A 19,647-nucleotide genomic window follows, 5' to 3' on the forward strand; every position below is an offset into this window, starting at 1 on the left:
TAGCTCATATTACTTGTACTTTAAAAATGAAAGTAAACGAACTTGTTTAAGAAAACCAGAATGTAGGGCGGGTGCAGTGGCTCACACATGTAATCTCAGCACGTTGGGAGGCCAAGGCAGGCAGGTCACCTGAGGTCAGGAGTTCAAGACCAGCCTGGCCAACATGGTGAAATTCTGTCTTTACTGAAAATACAAAAATTAGCCGGTGTGATGGCGCATGCCTGTAATTCCAGGTGCTTGGGATGCTGAGGCAGGAGAATTGCTTGAACTCAGGAGGCAGAGGTTGCAGTGAGCTGAGATCATGCCACTGCATTCCAGCCTGGGTGACAGAGTAAGACTCTGAACAAAAAAAAAAGAAAGAAAAAGAAAAAGAAGAAAGAAAGAAAGAGGAAAGAAAGAAAGAAAGAAAGAAAGAAAGAGACAGAGAGAGAGAGAGAGAGAAAGAAAGAAAAAAAGAAAGAAGAAAGAAAGAAAGGAAACCATAATATAAATCCAGGTCTGCCTGTTCTCACTTTCACACTTGCACATTGGTCTAGAACCGCAGATCCATGTTACTTACAGTGTATTACAATCCTCACTGCAATATCTAGGTTACTCAAATTTAACATGTTTAATTCCAAATTCATTATTTTCCTTTCGAGATGAGATTCTCTGCCTTGCATTAATAATTTAGTTAATTATTATAACAATATCTACTTAGACTTGCAAGCCAGAAACCTATAGTAGTTTTACGTTCTCTTTCTCTAAACTCCACTGTGGCCAAATAGTCAAAAAAAAAAAAAAAAAGCCAATTCTACCATAAAAATAGGTTTCAACATCTTCTACCCACACAGTCACATTTTTAGTCCAAATTCAAATAATTGCTGGTTGATATGATAGCCTTTAAATTGGTTTCCTTGCTACCAGTTATTCTCTATCCAAAAGCACCTGTCACGTTGTAACTCCTTATCAAGACACAGCATCCTTTATTAACGTGTCTTGATCTATGTTTCCGGTTTCATTTTCGCCATACTTTGTATCCAATCCTCGGACACATGACACTTGTCTAGAAAGCGTTTGTTCTAGCTTCTACTTCCATGGGCTTCCCCAATATTTCTTGCCTTTGAAACTTTCTTCCATTCTTCAGACTTAGCTTTTCCTAGCTCCTTTATTAAGTCTTTCTGTAGTTATCTTTCTACATGCATGTGTCTCCTGGTAAACTGACATCTCCTAGAAGGTAAGACTCAGGATTTAGTCCCCCATCCCTGAAAACTACAGTATTATCATATATAGAAGTGCTTAATAATTTTTTTGTGAAATAAATGATTGAATTAATAGTCTACATCTGAATACACAGGAAATTCAAAAGGTTATCAAAACCATAATTTATTTTAATAAGGTCTGGACATATTTATACTCAGCAATATTGTATAGACATAAAAAATGTTAACTTTAAATAATGAGATTCAGAAAATATGATTAAGTATAGAGTGTATTCCAGCTCAAAGCTTAAGGATAGCCACCTGGTAACACAGATTCGTTTCCCTGAATATATACTCCAATTAGCAGCAGTTCCAATCAGATTTTTAAAGAAAAAATAAGCCATTCCTAAGTTGTTTTCCAAGAATTTACCTTAAAATAACATCAGCTCTTGATTGACTGTAGATTGTTTTTGGCGTCACAATTTCCAGGAACATGAAGGTAATGGAGGAGGCAGCTAGTCAGGGACAAAATGCCCTTTAACAATTGCCCTAGCATTAGTGTGGTAGATGTGGAGTGGAACGTGACTGAAACCATGAGTAATGCCCCACCCAGGAAAGGAACGCTGATTGAAAGTCTTGTTGCCATTGGCCAGACTACCAGGTGGCCCATTACTCAAGATAACCATCACAACCAGATAAGCCACCTGCAGCGCCTACCCCTCACCCGATTTGCCTAGCAGAGCCTGCATACCCTAACCCTGTTGTTGCCGTGGGAAAAAGAGGTCCTAATCCAGACTCCAAGATAGGATGCTTGGATCGTGTGCAGGAAGGAATGCAAGGCGAGTTACAGAGTGCAGTGAGAGAGTTTATTGAAAGCTACTCAGTTACACAGTAGGGTGTTCTCAGAAAGCAAGAGGAGGAATGCAACATCTGTGTTTTAAGTTTTTCTTATATAGGGGTCTTATCTATGTAAAAGCTAAGCCAAATTGTGTCTGCATGTGGGTGGGCTGGCAGAATGACAGAATTTATTACTTTGTTGATTTAAAGACAGTTATCCTTGGCATTTTAGTGCATAAGCACAAAGCATAAGTATTATCACTTAAAAAGTGCATATTGTTAGGTAATATTGGAACATCTGGGTGTTTTGTTGTCCCAGGTGTTTATCCTTGCAGGCATTATTAAGCTGCATCCTCAGCCTTAAACATCCTATGACCGTGGGTCGTGGCTGGCAAGGAATGTGCCTTGCTAATTTTAAGATGGAGTTGATTTTTTTTTTTTTTTTTTTTTTGAGACGGAGTCTCGCTCTGTCGCCCAGGCTGGAGTGCAGTGGCCGGATCTCAGCTCACTGCAAGCTCCGCCTCCCGGGTTCACGCCATTCTCCTGCCTCAGCCTTCCGAGTAGCTGGGACTACAGGCGCCCGCCACCTCGCCCGGCTAGTTTTTTGTATTTTTTAGTAGAGACGGGGTTTCACCATGTTAGCCAGGATGGTCTCGATCTCCTGACCTCGTGATCCACCCGTCTCGGCCTCCCAAAGTGCTGGGATTACAGGCTTGAGCCACCGCGCCCGGCCGATGGAGTTGATTTTTAAAAAGGTGTCACTCGGCCGGTCGCGGTGGCTCACGCCTGTAAACCCAGCACTTTGGGAGGCCAAGGCGGGTGGATCACGATACCCGGAGACAGAGACCATCCCGGCTAACACGTGAAACCCCATCTCTACTAAAAATACAAAAAATTAGCTGGACATGGCGGCGCATGCCTGCAGTTCCAGCTACTCCGGCGGCTGAGGCAGGAGAAACGCTTGAACCCGGGAAGCGGAGGTTGCAGTGAGCCCAGATCGCGCCACCGCACTCCGCACTCCAGCCTGGGCGACAGAGCCAGACTCCATCTCAAAAATAAATAAAACAACAACAATAATAATAATAATAAAAATAAAACAACGTGTCACTCTGGCTTTCCTATGCTCCCGTTTTCCTAGCAAAGTCAATTCCTGCACTTTGCCTAAACAGGCTTTTTTTTGTTTGTTTTTGACAGAGTCTCGCTCTGTCCCCAGGCTGTAGTACAGTGGTGCGATCTTGGCTCACTGCAACCTCCGCCTCCCGGGTTCAAGCGATTCTCCTGCCCCAGCCTCCCGAGCAGATGGGATTACAGGCACGTGCCACCACGCCCTGCTAATGTTTGTATTTTTAGCGGAGACGGGGTTTCACCATGTTGGCCAGGCTGGTCTCAATCTCCTGGCCTCGTGATCCGCCCGCCTCGGCCTTCAAAGTGCTGGGATTACGGGCATGACCCACCGCGCCTGGCCCCTACTGGCTTTTTAAGGAGCCGGCCAGAGGATCCTTGCACCTCTGCTGTTTCCCTTGCACTGGAACACAAGCCCTGAAATAACGCCTCATCTGGGAAATCAGCTTGGCCCATGCACATTTCCATTACATAAGGACCCAAGGGCCTGGTGTCTGTAACAAAAGCAGGTAAGAAATTAGGTGATGGACTTCCAGCGTGGCAGCATGAGGAGCCATGCTCCCCTGTTCCCTACTGAAATGGGTGAAAACTACAAGAAATAACAACCGTGTAAAACCTCTAGAAATGATCCCAAGGACAAAGAGCAAATGAACATCTATTCAAGAACATCTCTGAAAATTCTGCAATAAAGGCAAGTATTTATAGTACTTGAACCCAGACCAGTTCCTTTCGACTCCCTGTCATCTCAGTGAGGCTGACTCCACACTGCTGCCTCCAAGAATGCTGGGCTGCCTCTCCTCCCAGCTGGCAATTGGAGGGCTTTCCTCCCAGGAGGAGCAGGGCATCCTTGCTTTCCATTCCTGATCCCAACCACCAGCTGCTGAGGCAAAGTTCTGTGTGAGTGCAGTGGAGGAGTGGGGATACCCTTCTGCCTAGCCATCACTCCTGGGTCAGAGACTCTAACTTGGGTGCGTTCTGCTGAAATACTGGGGCCCTGCTCACTCTTGCTCTCATTCACTGAGTACTGGGATCCTAGAGCAGGGATGTCACTCACAGAGACTGCCATCCTCTCCGCCCATAATTCCAGAACCTTAGTTCAGAGATTTTGCCTGAGTGAAAACAAGCCAAAAAACAGATAACATCTGATTTATTTATTTATTTATTTACTGAGATGGAGTCTTGTTCTGTCACCCAGGCTGGAGTACAGTGGCGCAATCTCAGCTCACTGCCGCCTCTGCCGCCCAGACTCTAGCAATTCTCCTGACTCAGCCTCTGGAGTAGACTAACTGGGATTACAGGCACGCACCACCATGCTGGGCTAATTTTTGTATTTTTAGGAGAGGTGGGGTTTCACCATGTTGGCCAGGCTGGTCTCGAACTCCTGACCTCAGGTGATCCGCCTGCCTCAGCCTCCCAAAGTGCTGGGATTACAGGCGTGAGCCACTGCACCCGGCCCACCTCATTTATTTTTAAGGAACTGACTTCATTTGCAACAGAGAGAAGAAATTCAATCCCAGACGCGCTGTCAAGAATAATGGCAGTTGTGGCCAGGTAGATTGCTTGAGTCCAGAAGTTCAAGGCCAGCCTGGAAAACATAGTGAGACCCCCATCCCTACAAAAAAAATTTTAGAAAATTAGCCGGGTGTGATGGTGCACACCCATAGGCTGAGCTACTCAGGACGCTGAGGCAGGAGGATCGCTCGAGCTCAGGATTTTGAGGTTGCAGTGAGTTGTGATTCTGCCCTTGCCCTCCAGATTGGGTGACAGAGTGAGATCTTGGCTCTTTAAAAAAAAAAAAAAAAAAAAAAAAGATAGTCTAAACTGTAGGACAACAAGTTTGAAGGAGAGAACCAGGGAATCTGGAAAGAGTCTCCCTGGAGTCTGCCTGAGGTCTGAGCAAAAATCAGTCACTTCAGTAACTATTCTGTCAGAGAAGCCACAATTTGATTGGATTAGTTCATGGAACAATTTCTGTCATAGGGCATTGTTAAAGACAATAGAACAATCTGCCAGTAATTGGTGGAGTTTAATAGCTAAGAGTGGTCAGTGAAAGAGATGAAAATAGTCCTACTAGTACCACTGTCATTCTAGGGCGACTACGGGCACACCTGAAGCTATACCTTGCAGAGGAAAAACATCAAAAGCTAACACCAGAGATGAAGAGACACAGATTTTGCTGAAATTATTCACTCAGGCAAATAATAACAAGTCCTCCCTGGGGTTGGGTAGTACTCAGAATTTCTGAGTAGTCTTTTAAATTAATTAATATATACATTAAATATCTATATATAGGTAATTATATATACTATGGAAAATTTTCAACAAAGAAATTGTGAGGCATACAAAAAAAATTAGGCAATAGAAACTGCATGTGAGAGAGACCAGATGTTAGATTTTTCAGAAAAAGACTTTGAAGTAGCCATTATAAGCATGTTCACAGAGCTAAAGCAACAAAAAATAAAGGAGTAAAGAAAGAATAATAACAACATTAAGTCAAATATACAATATCAATAGAGATAGAAATTTTAGAAAACAAATGAAAATTCTAAGTAATTACTGAATTTAAAAAATTCACCAGAAGGGCTCAACATTAGATTTGGATCTCGCAGAAGAAACAATAAGGAAGTAGAAGACAGATCAATAAAAGTTATGTAAGCTGAAAAACAGAAATAAAAAGAATGAATATAAAGACTGAAGAAAAGTGACAAATGCTTCAGAGAAATGTGGGACATCATTAAGCATATCAATATATGTGTAACGGGAGTACCAAAGGAGAGGAGAGAAAAGAACGGAAAAAGAATAGGCCAAAAATCAATAGCTGAAGCTTCCCAAATGTATTGAAAAACAGTATCGTACCCATCCAGAAAGCTCAATGCATTTTACATAGGATAAACTCAAAGAGAACCACAAATGTACAAATCATAGTAAAAATGTTGAAAGGTGAAGACAAGGAAAACATCTTGTGGGCAGTAAGAAAAAAATTACTCAGTATTTAAAAGGGAGCCCTAATAATATTGCTAAGCCCCAAAACAAGCCTCAATAACTTTAAAAGGATAGAAATAATGCAAAATACGTTCTCTGACTACAATGAAATGAAATTAGAAATCAATAGCATTCAAAAAATTGGTAACTCATAAATATGTGGAAATTAAATGCACTCCTGAATCATCAGTGGGTCAAAGAAGAAATCAAAAGACAAACCAGAAAATACTTTGAGATAAAAGAAAATGAACACACACCATGTCAAAACTTACTAGATGCAATTGAAGCACTGCCTAGAGGCCAATTTATTGCAGTAAATGCCAATCACATAAAGGAAGAAAATATCTTAAATCAATGACCTAATCTTCTACCTGCTGATGCTGGAAAAGGAAGTGCAAACTAAACATAAAGCAAGCAGAATGGAGAATATAATGAATATTAGAAAAGAAATTAATGAATTAGTGGATAGGAAAATAATAGAGAAAACTCAGTGAAACCAAAAGCTGGTTCTTTAAAAGAATAACAAAATTGGCAAGTCTTTAGCTAGATTTACCACAGAAAAGAGAGAGGACTCAAGTCACTTGAATCAGAAATTTAAAAAGGAACATTACTATGGACCCTATAGGAATAAAAAGGATTTTAAATGAACACCATATACAATTGTATGCCAACAAATCAGGCAGCTTAGAAAAAAATGGACTAATTCCTGGAAATGTATAAATGACTAAAACTGACTCCAGACAAAAACAGACCATCTGACTAAACCCGTGATAAGCGGCTAGACTGAAGGAGAAATAACAATAATAATAAACTACCCACAAAGAAAAGGCCAGGCCTAGAGGGCTTCACCACTAAATCTTACTAAATATTATATTTAAAGAATAATTGAAACCAATTATTTATAAACCCTTTCAAAAAAAATGGAAGAGAAGGGAATACTTCCCAACTCTTTTTATGAGACTTCTATTACCTTGATACCAAAATTAGACAAAGATATCATAAGAAAAGTATAGCTTCATATATCTTATAAATACAGGCACAAATTTCCTTAACCAAGAAAACATAAGAATAAAATACATCTTTATGACCTTGCATTTGGCAATGGATTCTTAGGCATGATACCAAAAACATGAACAACAAAACAAAAATTAGATAAATTAGACTCCAACAAAGTTAAGAAAAACAAAAAAGCTTTTGCGCTTCCAAGGACACCATCTAAAAAGTGAAAAGACAACCCTCAGAATGGCAGAAAATATTTGCAAATCATATATCTGATAAAGGACTTCCATCCAGACTATATAAAAACTTTTCCAATTCAAAAATTAAAAAAAAAAAATTTAAAAATGGACAAAGGATCTGAATAGACACTTTTGTAAGGAAGGCATACAAATGCCTAATAAGCACATGAAAAGATTCTTGACATTATTAGTCATCAGGAAAATGCAAATAAATATCACAAGTTACCACTTCCTAACCACTAGGATGGCTAGAATCCTAAGTCTGATACTATCAAGTGTTGGTGAAAATGCAGATAAATCAGAACCTTCATACACTACTGGTAAGAATGTATGATCATGCAGCTGCTTTGGAAAACAGTCTAGCAGTTGCTCAAATAATTAAATATGGTGTTAAAAAATAACTCAGAAATTCCACTGCTAGATTTCACCCCAAATAAATAAAAACATATGTCTACATAGAAACTTGTATAAGGATATTTATAGAAACACTACTTGGAACAGCCAAAAGGTGGGAACAAACTAAATTTGCATCAACTGATGAACAGATAAATCAAAAGGTTGTGTAGAAATACAATGAAATATACTCAGCCATAAAAAAGGAACACAGTACTGATACGTTCCACAACACAGATGAACCACAAAAATAGCATACTAAGTGCTAGAAGCCAGTCACAACATACCACCTATTATACAATTGTATTTATATGAAACTCCAAAACAAGGACATTTTGTAGAGACAAAGTAGATTGGTAGTTGCCTTGGGCTGGGGTGACAGCTTGGGTGAGGATGATAGCTTGAAAACTATGAGGTTTTTGAGATGAAAAAATGTTCTAACATTGACTATAGTGATGGTTGTACAGAAATCTGTGAATATGTTAAAAACCATTGAATAATTGTACACTTTAAATAAGTGAATCGGTATGGTATGTGAATTGTATCTCAATAAAGTTTTGGGTTTTTTTGTTTTGTTTTGTTTGGAGACAGAGTTTCGCTCACTGCAACCTCTGCCTCCTGGGTTCAAGCGATTCTCCTGCCTCAGCCTCCAGAGTAGCATGGATTACAGGCGCCTGCCACTGCGCCCTGCTAATTTTTGTATTTTTAGTAGAGATGGGGTTTCACTATGTTGGCCAGGCTGGTCTGAAACTCCTGACCTCAGGTGATCTGCCCACCTCGGCCTCCCAAAATGGTGAGATTACAGGCATAAGCCACCGCACCCGGCCAATAAATTTGTTTTAAAAAAGAAGAAATCAGGCAAAACTTGAACAATTTTTAAAAGGCCAAGCATGAGTTAACATGTGAGCTGGTAGAAGGTGGAAGCCTCAGGCAAAAGTTGCATTCACAATTACTTTTCCATAGGCTTCTGTCAGGTGCTCACAAAGACATCTGGAGGCAGAGCAAGAAACTGGAGATTTCCCTTTGACAGCAACGAGGGTAATTGGCTGTTGGTGGGGGACAAGCTTGGAGTACTACCACTTCGATGGTCTCTGCTGCAATGTAGAAGGCTTAACTCACTGGAACAGGGGCAGCAATTCAGCTCTTTGTCCACACACCAGGAGCTCAGCTGAAAATCCATGTCCTCTGGGGAAGAGGAGAAATGAAACCCATCTGCCTGTAGAAGGGTAGGTAAACCTCTTGCATCTCAGGACACAGACAAAGGTTTATTGCTGCTAGAGAAGTGGGGTCAAAGGGAATGTACTGGTTTGAGAAGGTTGTCATAACAAACTACTGCAGACTGGGTGGCTTAAATAACAGAAATTTATGTTTTCAGAGTTCTAGAGGAAGTCCAAGATCAATCGGCAGGTTTGATTTTCTCTGAGGTCTGTCTCCTTAGCCTGAAAACAGCCACCTTGTGTGTTCTCACATGGCCACATCTGCCCAGGTGCACATCCCTGGGGTCTCTATGAGTCCAAATTTCATTTCCTTATAAGGGTACCTGTCAGATTGCATTAAGGCCCATCCTAACAACCTCATTTTAAGTTAATGGACTCTTCAAAGGCTCTGTCTCCAAATACAGCAGCATTCTGGTTACGGCTTTGACATACTAATTTTGGGTAAGACAAAATTCAGTTCTTAACAGGATAGAAACAGTAACTCCCAATCCTTAGAAAGACCAGAAAACTGTCTTGCCTGGGATCCTAAATCAATACCCGGAAGAGATCTATCAATGCTGGGTTAGAGGCAGAGAACTCTCTCCTCCTTAAGACCAGTGCCACAGTGAGGACACCCGGGAGTGCTGAAGTACCACCCCTGAGGGCCAGTCACACACACAGGCCAGAAGGAGACCCACCCCCGAGGGCCAAGAAGGAGACCACAGAACTCCCTCCATTGCTGCTCCCACCCTAAATCTAGCACCTTGTGGGGATAGAAAGTGAAGCGAGACTCAGTTTTTCAGCTCAGACATGCAGGTGTTGCTGAACATAAGGGTGGTACGTGAGCACAGAATAAAACCTCAAGTGCCTTAGTCTGTACTTAAAGTTCAAAATAACAATATCCAATTGCTAGAAGATTTGAAGTCTGTGGTAAACTAAAGAGTATGAGAACAGAAACAAAGATGTAAGCTTCTGATTAAAATATCTCAAACCCATGCACTAAAATCATGACTAAAGAAGAGGTATATGCTCGTTTGTACACATAAATACTATTTACTTCAGTCTCTGCTGTTCTGTGTATGATATCTAGCATTCTCTAAAAATCGACCAGGGTCAGGTGCTATGGTGGCATGCACCTATAATCCAAGCACTTTGGGAGGCTGAGGTGGGAGGATCGCTTGAGCCCAGGAGTTGGAGGCTGCAGCAAACCATCATTGTGCCACTGCACTCCTGTCTGGATGACAGAATGAGACCCAGTCTCTTAGAATAAATAAATAAATAAATAAATAAATAAATAAATAAATAAAGCAAGCTATTTATCAGACAGATTAAAAAAAAAAACACAACAACAAGGAAAACAATATGTCATGAGGAGATAAAGTAATCAAAAGGTCCAGTTTTGAAGTGACCGAGATGTTGAAATTGTCTGATAGAGAATTTTACATAAGCATAATTCACAAGAAGCTTGTGGAAAAGTAAACACGTATGAGAAGAAGGGGAATTTCAGCAGACAAGAAGAAATCATTTCTAAAAAGTACAATGAAGACATTAAAAATAAAATGTAGAATATCAGAGGTGAAAAAGTCCTGCACTGGGCTCATCAGCTGGCTAAGTGTAGCTGAGAAAATAATAAATAAACTTGAACATGGGTCAGTAGAAATGATCCAGACTGAAGCTCAAAGATAAAAACTGTAAAAACAAACCCAAAACAGACTGAGCTCCCAGGAGCTTCAGCCCAGTATCAAATGGTCTAACATATATGAAATTGGAGAGAATGGAACAGAATAAACATATGCAGAGAAAACAGCCAGACATTTTTTCTTTGTTTTTTTTTTTTTTTTTCTAGACACTAGAAAAGGCAAGAATTGTTTTTTGAAAGTTTTCAAAATTAATGGAAAAAATATAAGCCACAGATCTATGAAGCTCAAAAGAGCCCTAAGCAGGGTAGATTCCTGAAAACACACCTATACACATCATGATCAATCAGCTAAAAACGAGTGATAAACAGAACAATATAGAAAGCAACCAGAAAAAATATAAATATTACAAAGAGAGAAACAAAGATAATAATTTCATTAGACTTCTTAGAAACTCTTTGTAACTCCTCCAAAAATTAGTGATATCTTTAAAGTAATGCAAGAAATCTTGCAGCATGACTTTTACACTAAGCAAAAAAAATCTTTAAAAAGTTAATATGAAATTAAAAGTTGATTAGCAAATAAAGGTTTAGAGGATTTGTTGGCATTAGCCCTTTGTTTATTAAGGAAGTTCTTTATTCTTTAGACAGAGGAATATGACATCAGATTGAAAATTAGAAACTATTCAAAGAAATAGTGTGCCTGGAAGGGTAAAAATAATGGTAAAATATAAAATATGTTTTTCCATGTTTTGAATTGCTTTAAAAGATAATAATGTAGAAATAGTAACAATGCATTGTGGAGTTTTGACATATACAGATGCAAAAGTATACAAAAAACAGCACATAGGAAAAGAGGGAGAAGATAGAAAAATACTGTTGTAAGGCCCTTATGCTATACATAAAATGACATTTGAAAGTTTACTGTGATCAGTTACTGATGTATAGCATAAACATCTACATCAATCACTTAAAAATAATATAACATCTTACCTATAGTGGAGTATAAGAAATCCTTAAAATAAAAGTATAACAGTTGTTTAAATCAATCTTGATAATAATTAGTGATCTGCTGCTCTCATAAAACCTTTGCTATCAGTTGAAAATGTAAATATGTTTTAATGTAAGTCTTTAATTCTAAAACCAATACATTTATCTTTTTACATGCTGTAGTCTTTCTGCAAATTCAAACATAAAATAACTAAGATTAGCTGGGCACGGTGGTCATGCCTGTAGTCTCAGCTACTTAGTAGACTGATGCAGGAGGATCACTGGAGCCCAGCCCAGGAGTAAGTTCAGCCTGGCAAACATAGCAAGAGGCTGTCTCAAAACAAACAAACAAACAAACAAAAACACTCACACGAATAAAAATCCCCTCCGATTTTTATAGTAAAGGATCTTGTGGAACAAGTCAACAATATTTTGTTAGCAAGTAATAAGATGCATTCTTCTCCTTTCCTCTCCTTATCATGGTAGAAAAAATAATGAACTTGCATTATAAAATCCCTTTCCAAGGCATTATATTTCTAAATATGCCACTGCAAATATATAGACAGTGTAAAAACCTTCAGCAAAAAGGAATTTTATTTGTGGAGCTTTTAATGGGAAGAAAGGACATTGTTTATTTGGTCCTAATGCGTTTTACTCCACTTTAATTCATACTGATACTTTAGATCCAAAAGACATCAAGATAATATAATATTTATCTTTTTAGTTCCCATCAAACACATTTAGTTCCAATAAAACATAAAAGTTGAGCTTTTAATTGTAATATCAGCTTTGATAATTTTTCAGCTTCCAAATTACAGTTATTGCTGTGATGTGATTCATAGACACCCATCAAACACTGGCTCCTTTCTTGCACTAATTGATCTAGATTCATTCTGTTCTTTGGCTTGGTGGTGGTTTTATGCTCTGCATGGAAATAAATACTGGCCAGGCTAGTTTTCAGAGATCTTTTTCCATCATTCTTCCTTTCTTTTCAGTTCTGCCTCTAGATGCTGCAGTAGATCAAAGCATCTCAAAAACAGCAATGTGCTCATTGTCTTTTGAGTCATGGTATGATAGAGAGTGACGAAGAAGAACAAGAGTATTTGGAACAGCTACAATAGTATCTATTATGCATCAATCATAGAAGGACGAGCTGAACTGTGCAGAATTGATATGTGCCTATTGTAGAAGCTTTTTCTGTAATGTCAGAAAGAAATAATCATTTGGAACTAGGATTTTTGGGGAGAAGACAGCCTCTGTTGGATGAGCATTTTCAGTGTGGTAGGTGGTTCTGCAATTAATGTAAGACACATCAAATGAGCAATTCAATTTCAAAGAATTGGTTTTAATTACTTTGGCAACACTAAATGACCAAGCATTGAAATGTATAATACCAAGCACTGGTTGGCAGTCTTTTGAATCAGAAATGGTCTATTTTCATATTTGTGTCTTGCAAGCATCTTAACTGTGGAAAAATGCAAATGTTTCGGCAAACTACAAATGGGCATCTGCCAAATAGGTATCAGGAGAAAAAATTCTAGTGCTCTCGAAAATTTTAAAATTTGCTTTCAGAAATTTCTAGATCACAGAAATCCTGTTTGGCACACACATAATTTGTCTTGTCTCTTATATGTAGGGCACAGGCGACTGCATTGTTTTCCTCTGTTAACATTTACAATTTTAAATAAAAGTGTTCCCTACCTTATTCCATTTAATTATATGATATAATATCTCTGAATCTGATATACTCCATCAAATGTTCTTCAAGAAGTGCAATTACAAGGTCCTTTTCTAATCAAAATTTTCTAGCAGAATTTATTTTGTAGAAAAACGTACAAATTTAAGAAAAACTGGTGGATTTTTGTAGTTTTCTGAAGCTACCAAAAAATACTTTTTCTAATAGGCACATTATTAGAATGAAACCTGACCGATTTTAGCGACTTGAAAGGTGACTAAAAAGAAAAAAAAAGTCTCATACGAGAAGTTCATCTTAACTTATAGACTAAGGAATCTATAAGTTCCTTACTATTTTTTACATGTAAGGGAAAGATCTGCCCCCAGACTCTCACATGGGATTCTTCCCAAGAAACAGAGCTCCCAGGACCCAAGAACTGTGCAGGCACAGAGAGGGCGACCTAAGAATTTGCTACCAGGGACGCTGAGACACTTGGCTTGTCTGGGCAGGTGCGGAGAGGTGATGTCTTTCCATCATGGCCACAATTAGACTGGACTAAAGAGGGTAGCAAAAGAAAGGACTTAAGCCTCAATTTCATGATTTGACACAGACCAGAACCAATCTCTCTCTGTCTCTCTCTCTCGCGCACACTACACATATATACATACACATAGACATATATCTCTATCTCTATTTCTGTCTCTCTATATTGTCCTTGAAAAGGCTACACTTTTATCAGCACTTTGTTCTACCATCACTACAAAGTTCTCTGTTAAACTGCACATTTTCTGGACTAAAGGAGTTTTCCTTTTGCAGCCTGTAATGTGTACAGACATGGGATAGAATTATATATGGGTTTGAATGTGTTACTTATTTACCTGGACAGAATTAATGTCATTTAAATGAATGCATTTCCTTCTTTCTTTAGCTGAGAAATCATTACTAATTTTCAGGCACACTGACATAAATTATTATCATTTTTGATATTAATGTGATTATAGTGTCGAGTTCTATCACAAGCCTGCTTTAATTTGACATTAAATACCCTCTACTTCTTGAAATTTGTTTCCATGAGCAGATTAATAATGAATAGTATTGTGACATGTATTTTAATGTGTTTCAAGATTTGTACAGTTCAGTACTTTACACATTTGCATCGGCAGCAAAGTAAGGTCCTATAAATTGATTTGTGAGGAATAACATATCACCTCCTCAGAATGTCTCACCATAGAATGTTTATAAGGAAAGTCAAAGTAAAGTGGAATTGTGCTTATTGGAGTCTACCAGACCAAATGAATGCAAAATTTACCAAGTAAATATTTATTGTGATCCTTCATGATTTATTTTAAAAGCAAGTTTAATAACTTTGCTAATTCAGTGATAACCTTTCATGAGTTTTATTTTTAAGGTATTTTTATCATTCTGCTCTTACAGTCTGTTCTCAAAGCATGTAATGCCTTCTGTATTAGTCAGGGGTTTTCTAGAGGGACAGAACTAGTAGTATATATGTATATATGAAAGGGCATTTATTAAGGAGATTAGCTCACATGATCACAAGGTAAAGTCTCACAATAGGCCGTCTGCAAGTTGAGGAGCAGGGAAGTTGTGGTCAGTACAAGTTCCAAAACTTCAAAAGTAGGAAAGCCAACAGTGCAGGCTTCAGTTTGTGGCCAAAGGTCTGAGAGCCCCTGGCAAACCACTGGTTCAAGAGTCCAAAAGCTAAAGAACTTGGGTCTAATGTTCGAGGGCAGGAAGTACCCAGCACAGGAGAAAGATGAAGACTCAAGTCTCCTTCATTCCACTTTCCTCTGCCTGCTTTATTCTAGCCATACTGATAGCTATAAGATGGTGCCCACCCAGATTGAGGGTGGCTCTGCTTCTCCCAGTCCAACGACTCAAATGATAATCTCCTTTGGCAACACCCTCACAGACATATCCAGGAACAATACCTTGCATCCTTCAATCCAATCAAGTTGACACTCAGTATTAACCATCATGCCTTCTGAAAATCTATCAATATAATATTTTTGGCTGGGCATGGTAGCTCATGCCTATAATCCCAGCAATTTGGGAAGCTGAGGCTGGAGAATCACTTGAGCTCAGGAGTTTGAGACCAGTCTGGACAATGTAGTGAGATGTTGTCTTTACAAAACAATTTTAAAAATAGCTAGGTGTGGTGGCACATGCCTGAAGTCCCAGCCTCTTGGGAAACTGAGATGGGAGGATCACTTGAGCCTAGGAGGTTAAGGTTGCACCAGGAGTGATAATGCCACTGCAGTTTGGCCTGGGTGAAAGAGTGAGACCATCTCAAAAAAAAAGAAAAAAAAAATCAAAAAATTTTTTTGTTACTTTAATAATATTTTTTCTGAAAAACTTATCTTTTGAATGATTATGATTAATCCTGAATAACAGGCAATATGCAGAAGTATCTGTAAAGAAGACATGGAAGAATTATTGGAAACCTGAAGGGATATATTTCCTAACACATTCCTTGTCTGCATTCTTATTCTGTTATATTCTCAGCCAATTCATAATATATTTCCCACACATATTATCTATGCACTAATAATGGCAAAAGTGGCAGGTTCTTATAACAGTACTATTATGAACTGAATGTCTGTGTACACACAAAATTCAAATGTTGAGGCCCTAACCTCAATGTGATGGTATTTGATATGAGGCCTTTCAGAGATTAATTAAGATTAAATGAGGTCACGAAGGTCGAACCCTCATGATAGGATTAGTGCACTTATAAGAAGAGAAACCAGGCTGGGCACAGTGGCTCATCTGTAATCCCAGCACTTTGGGAGGCCAAGGCGGGTGGATCATCTGAGGTCAGGAGTTTGAGACCAGCCTTGTCAATATGATGAAACCCCATCTCTACTAAAAATACAAAAATTAGCTGGGTGTGGTAGTGCATACCTGTGATCCTAGCTACTTGGGAGGCTGAGGTAGGAGAATCTCTTGAACTTGGGGGGCAGAGGTTGCAGTGAGCCGAGATTATGCCACTGCACTCCAGCCTGGGCAAAAGAGCAAGACTCCATCTCAAAAATAAATAAATAAATAAATAAATAAATAAATAAATAAATACAGAAGAGACAACAGCGAGGTTGCTTGAGTGTACACAAAAAAGAGGTCATATAAGGACAAATGGAGATTGCAGCCACCTCCAAGACAGGAGGCCTCAGAAAGAAACTTGCCTTGTTGGCCCCTTGATTTTGGACTTCCCAGCCTCGAGAAGTTTGAGAAATAAATGTCTGCTTTTTAAGCAACCCAGTTGAGGATACATTGTTACAGCAGCCAGAACTAAGAAAAGCACCAACTTATGTTGCTTAAGTTGGTATTCTTTGGTTATTTAGCAACAGAAACTAACCTTAATATCTTAAGCAAGCAAAAAAGACACACTGAAAGGATACCAGGGAGCTCTCGGAATTAAAGAGAAAAGCAAAACAACCAGAATCCGTGAAGAATATGATGTAGGTTTGCTTTGCATATCGCCATATCAGGAGTAAGGTCATCATGTTTCCAGGCATTTCTCTCAGGTGCTTCAGCCTTGTTCACTTCATAACCACTTTCCATTCTATGTCTTTGTTTAAGATGCAAATCCCCATTAGAGAGAACTTCATTACCTACTTGGATTGGCAACATTTATTTCATAATTTTTATATCAATTTCTATAAGTAACATCTGTCAAAATTATATTTTCTTTGCTGTATTCCAGTTTTTTGACATAATAATGCAGGTATCACAATTGAAAAAGGAGAACAATGGTACAGAATTGTTTAAATCGCATGTAAATATCCTTCTTCTTCTTCTTCTTCTTTTTTTTTTTTTTTTTTTTGAGACAGAGTCTCACCCTGTTCCCCAGGCTGGAGCACAATGGCACAATCTGGGTTCACTACAATCTCCACCCCCTGGGTTCAAGTGATTCTCATGCTTCAGCCTTCCAAATAGCTGGGACTAAAGGTGAGTACCAACATGCCCAGCTAATTTTTGTATTTTTAGTAGAGACTGGGTTTCACCATGTTGGCCAGGCTGGTCTCGAACTACTGGCCTCAAGTGATCCACCCACCTCGGCCTCCCAAAGTGCTGGGATAACAGGCATGAGCCACTGTGCCTGGCCAAATCACATGTACATATTTTTCTAGAAAATCTGAAATAATTTCCTTTGAAATCATCTTTGCTTTGTGATTTCTGAATGTCTGCCACAGTTATTACTCCATGTTTTCTGTTATCTGTTGCCTCAATTTTTTATTGACATTTCCCTAGAAAATCATTAATTTTATCTAGGTTTTCAAATTGATTAGCCTTCACTAGTACAAAGTACTTTTTACAGTTTCAAAATCTGGCCAGTATTTGTAAAGCTTTTCCTTATCCCACTCCCCTTCTTGATTTTCATATTTTCTTTATTTTATTGGACTGGTTGGTAGCTTATCTCTTTTATTACTGTTGAAGTGCATGGGTCTCATAATCAGTTTTAATATATGCCTGTGTGTTATAATTTGTCAAATTTCCCATTTGATCTTTTTAAGTCAGTTTTTAATGTGGTCTATAGGATTTTTTTCTTTTGCCATTTTTAATTGAATTAAATACATAATTAAATTATCCTTATATTTACTGGCAAAATAAATAAAGTGACAAATCTTCATGTGCATGCATTTTTGGTGACATCTCATAAAAAGATAACTCTTTGTCACCAATCCCCAAATATATTACACAATCAAACCGTTATTTTATCTCTTCTTATTAACAGTTGTCTCTGAGACGTATTTTAATTTTCCATCAGGTAAATTAAGTTTTGGTTTGGTTTCCACCTAGGCCATAATGATTTCCATTGCTTTTTGAAAAGAGAACATAATCAATTCAGTTTATGTTAATGTATTGATTTTTTAAAGATTCTTTTAATGATCAATTTTTATAAATATTTCATGGAGCTTGGAAAGATATGTTTTTGATAGGGTGTAGATTTTCATGTATTTCTAGACTACCCTTATTATTTATACCTTATACACTAAGTTTATGATGTATTTGATTTGCTAGTGACAGGGATAATTATGTTTAAACCTCTCTCTAGTATTGTTTTCTACTCAGAGGATTTTTTTCTTTATATATTTAAATACTATGTGATTTGGTAAAGAGGGTTCGTGGTAGTTATGCTATCACTACTGATCATATTCTTTATAAGCATGATAAAAGCTCACAGTAACACTTAATGATATTTCCTTGGCTTCAGTTTTTTCAAATATTAATTTTCCTAATCAGAATTTTATTTTGCTGACATTAAAAAAAATATGACTTAGTTCACCACTCTACTTTCTTTTTTTTTTTTTTTTTTTTGAGACGGAGTCTCGCTCTGTAGCCCAGGCTGGAGTGCAGTGGCCGGATCTCAGCTCACTGCAAGCTCCGCCTCCCGGGTTCACGCCATTCTCCGGCCTCAGCCTCCCGAGTAGCTGGGACGAGTAGCTGGGACTACAAGCGCCCGCCACCTCGCCCGGCTATTTTTTGTATTTCTTAGTAGAGACGGGGTTTCACCGTGTTAGCCAGGATGGTCTCGATCTCCTGACCTCGTGATCCGCCCATCTCGGCCTCCCAAAGTGCTGGGATTACAGGCTTGAGCCACCGCGCCCGGCCTAGTTCACCACTCTACTTTCAACTTCACTTTACATTAGGTGTATGTTTTGTATACAGTAAGTGCTTTTTGTGTTTTTAACCAATAAATATTCTTTTTGCTTTTACTAAAATATCTATGGTATTTATAAATTTTATTATTTTCTTTACTGACATTTTTAAGAGTTGAAATAAATCATGTGTAAAGATCTAAATGAAAGTATAAAAATTAGGTCTCACCAAATGCAGAATATCAAGAAAGATATCGAAATTATAAAAAAGAACTAAACTGCAATTATGCAGATGAAAAATACAGTAACTGAAATTTTAAAAAGATTACTAGAGGGTCTCAAAATCAGATTCCAGCATGCAGAAGAAAGAAGCAGTATATTTAAAGATCATACAATTCTCTAGTATGAGAAACAGAAAGAGAAATAAATGAAGGAAAATGAATAGACTTCAGAGATCTGTGGGAACTATGAAGTACACCAACAGCCACTTATGTGAGGCCCAGAAGAAAGAGGAAAAGTAAAAAGGCCAGAAAGTAAAAAGGCCAACATTTCTCAAATTTGATTTCAAAAAACTATACACATCCAAGAATCTCAAGAAAAACTCTTAGAAGAAAACAGTATAATCTTCTTGACCTTGCAATTGGCAAGAGTTTCTTAGATATAACATCTAACACACAACCAAGGGCAAAACATAAAGAAATCATACATCATAAAAATAAAAACAAATTGTACATCAAAGGATACAATTAAGGAAGCGAAAAGACAACCCACAGAATGGT

This window comes from Papio anubis, chromosome 11 (assembly GCF_008728515.1).
Source record: "Papio anubis isolate 15944 chromosome 11, Panubis1.0, whole genome shotgun sequence".
NCBI classification, from domain to species: Eukaryota; Metazoa; Chordata; class Mammalia; order Primates; family Cercopithecidae; genus Papio; species Papio anubis.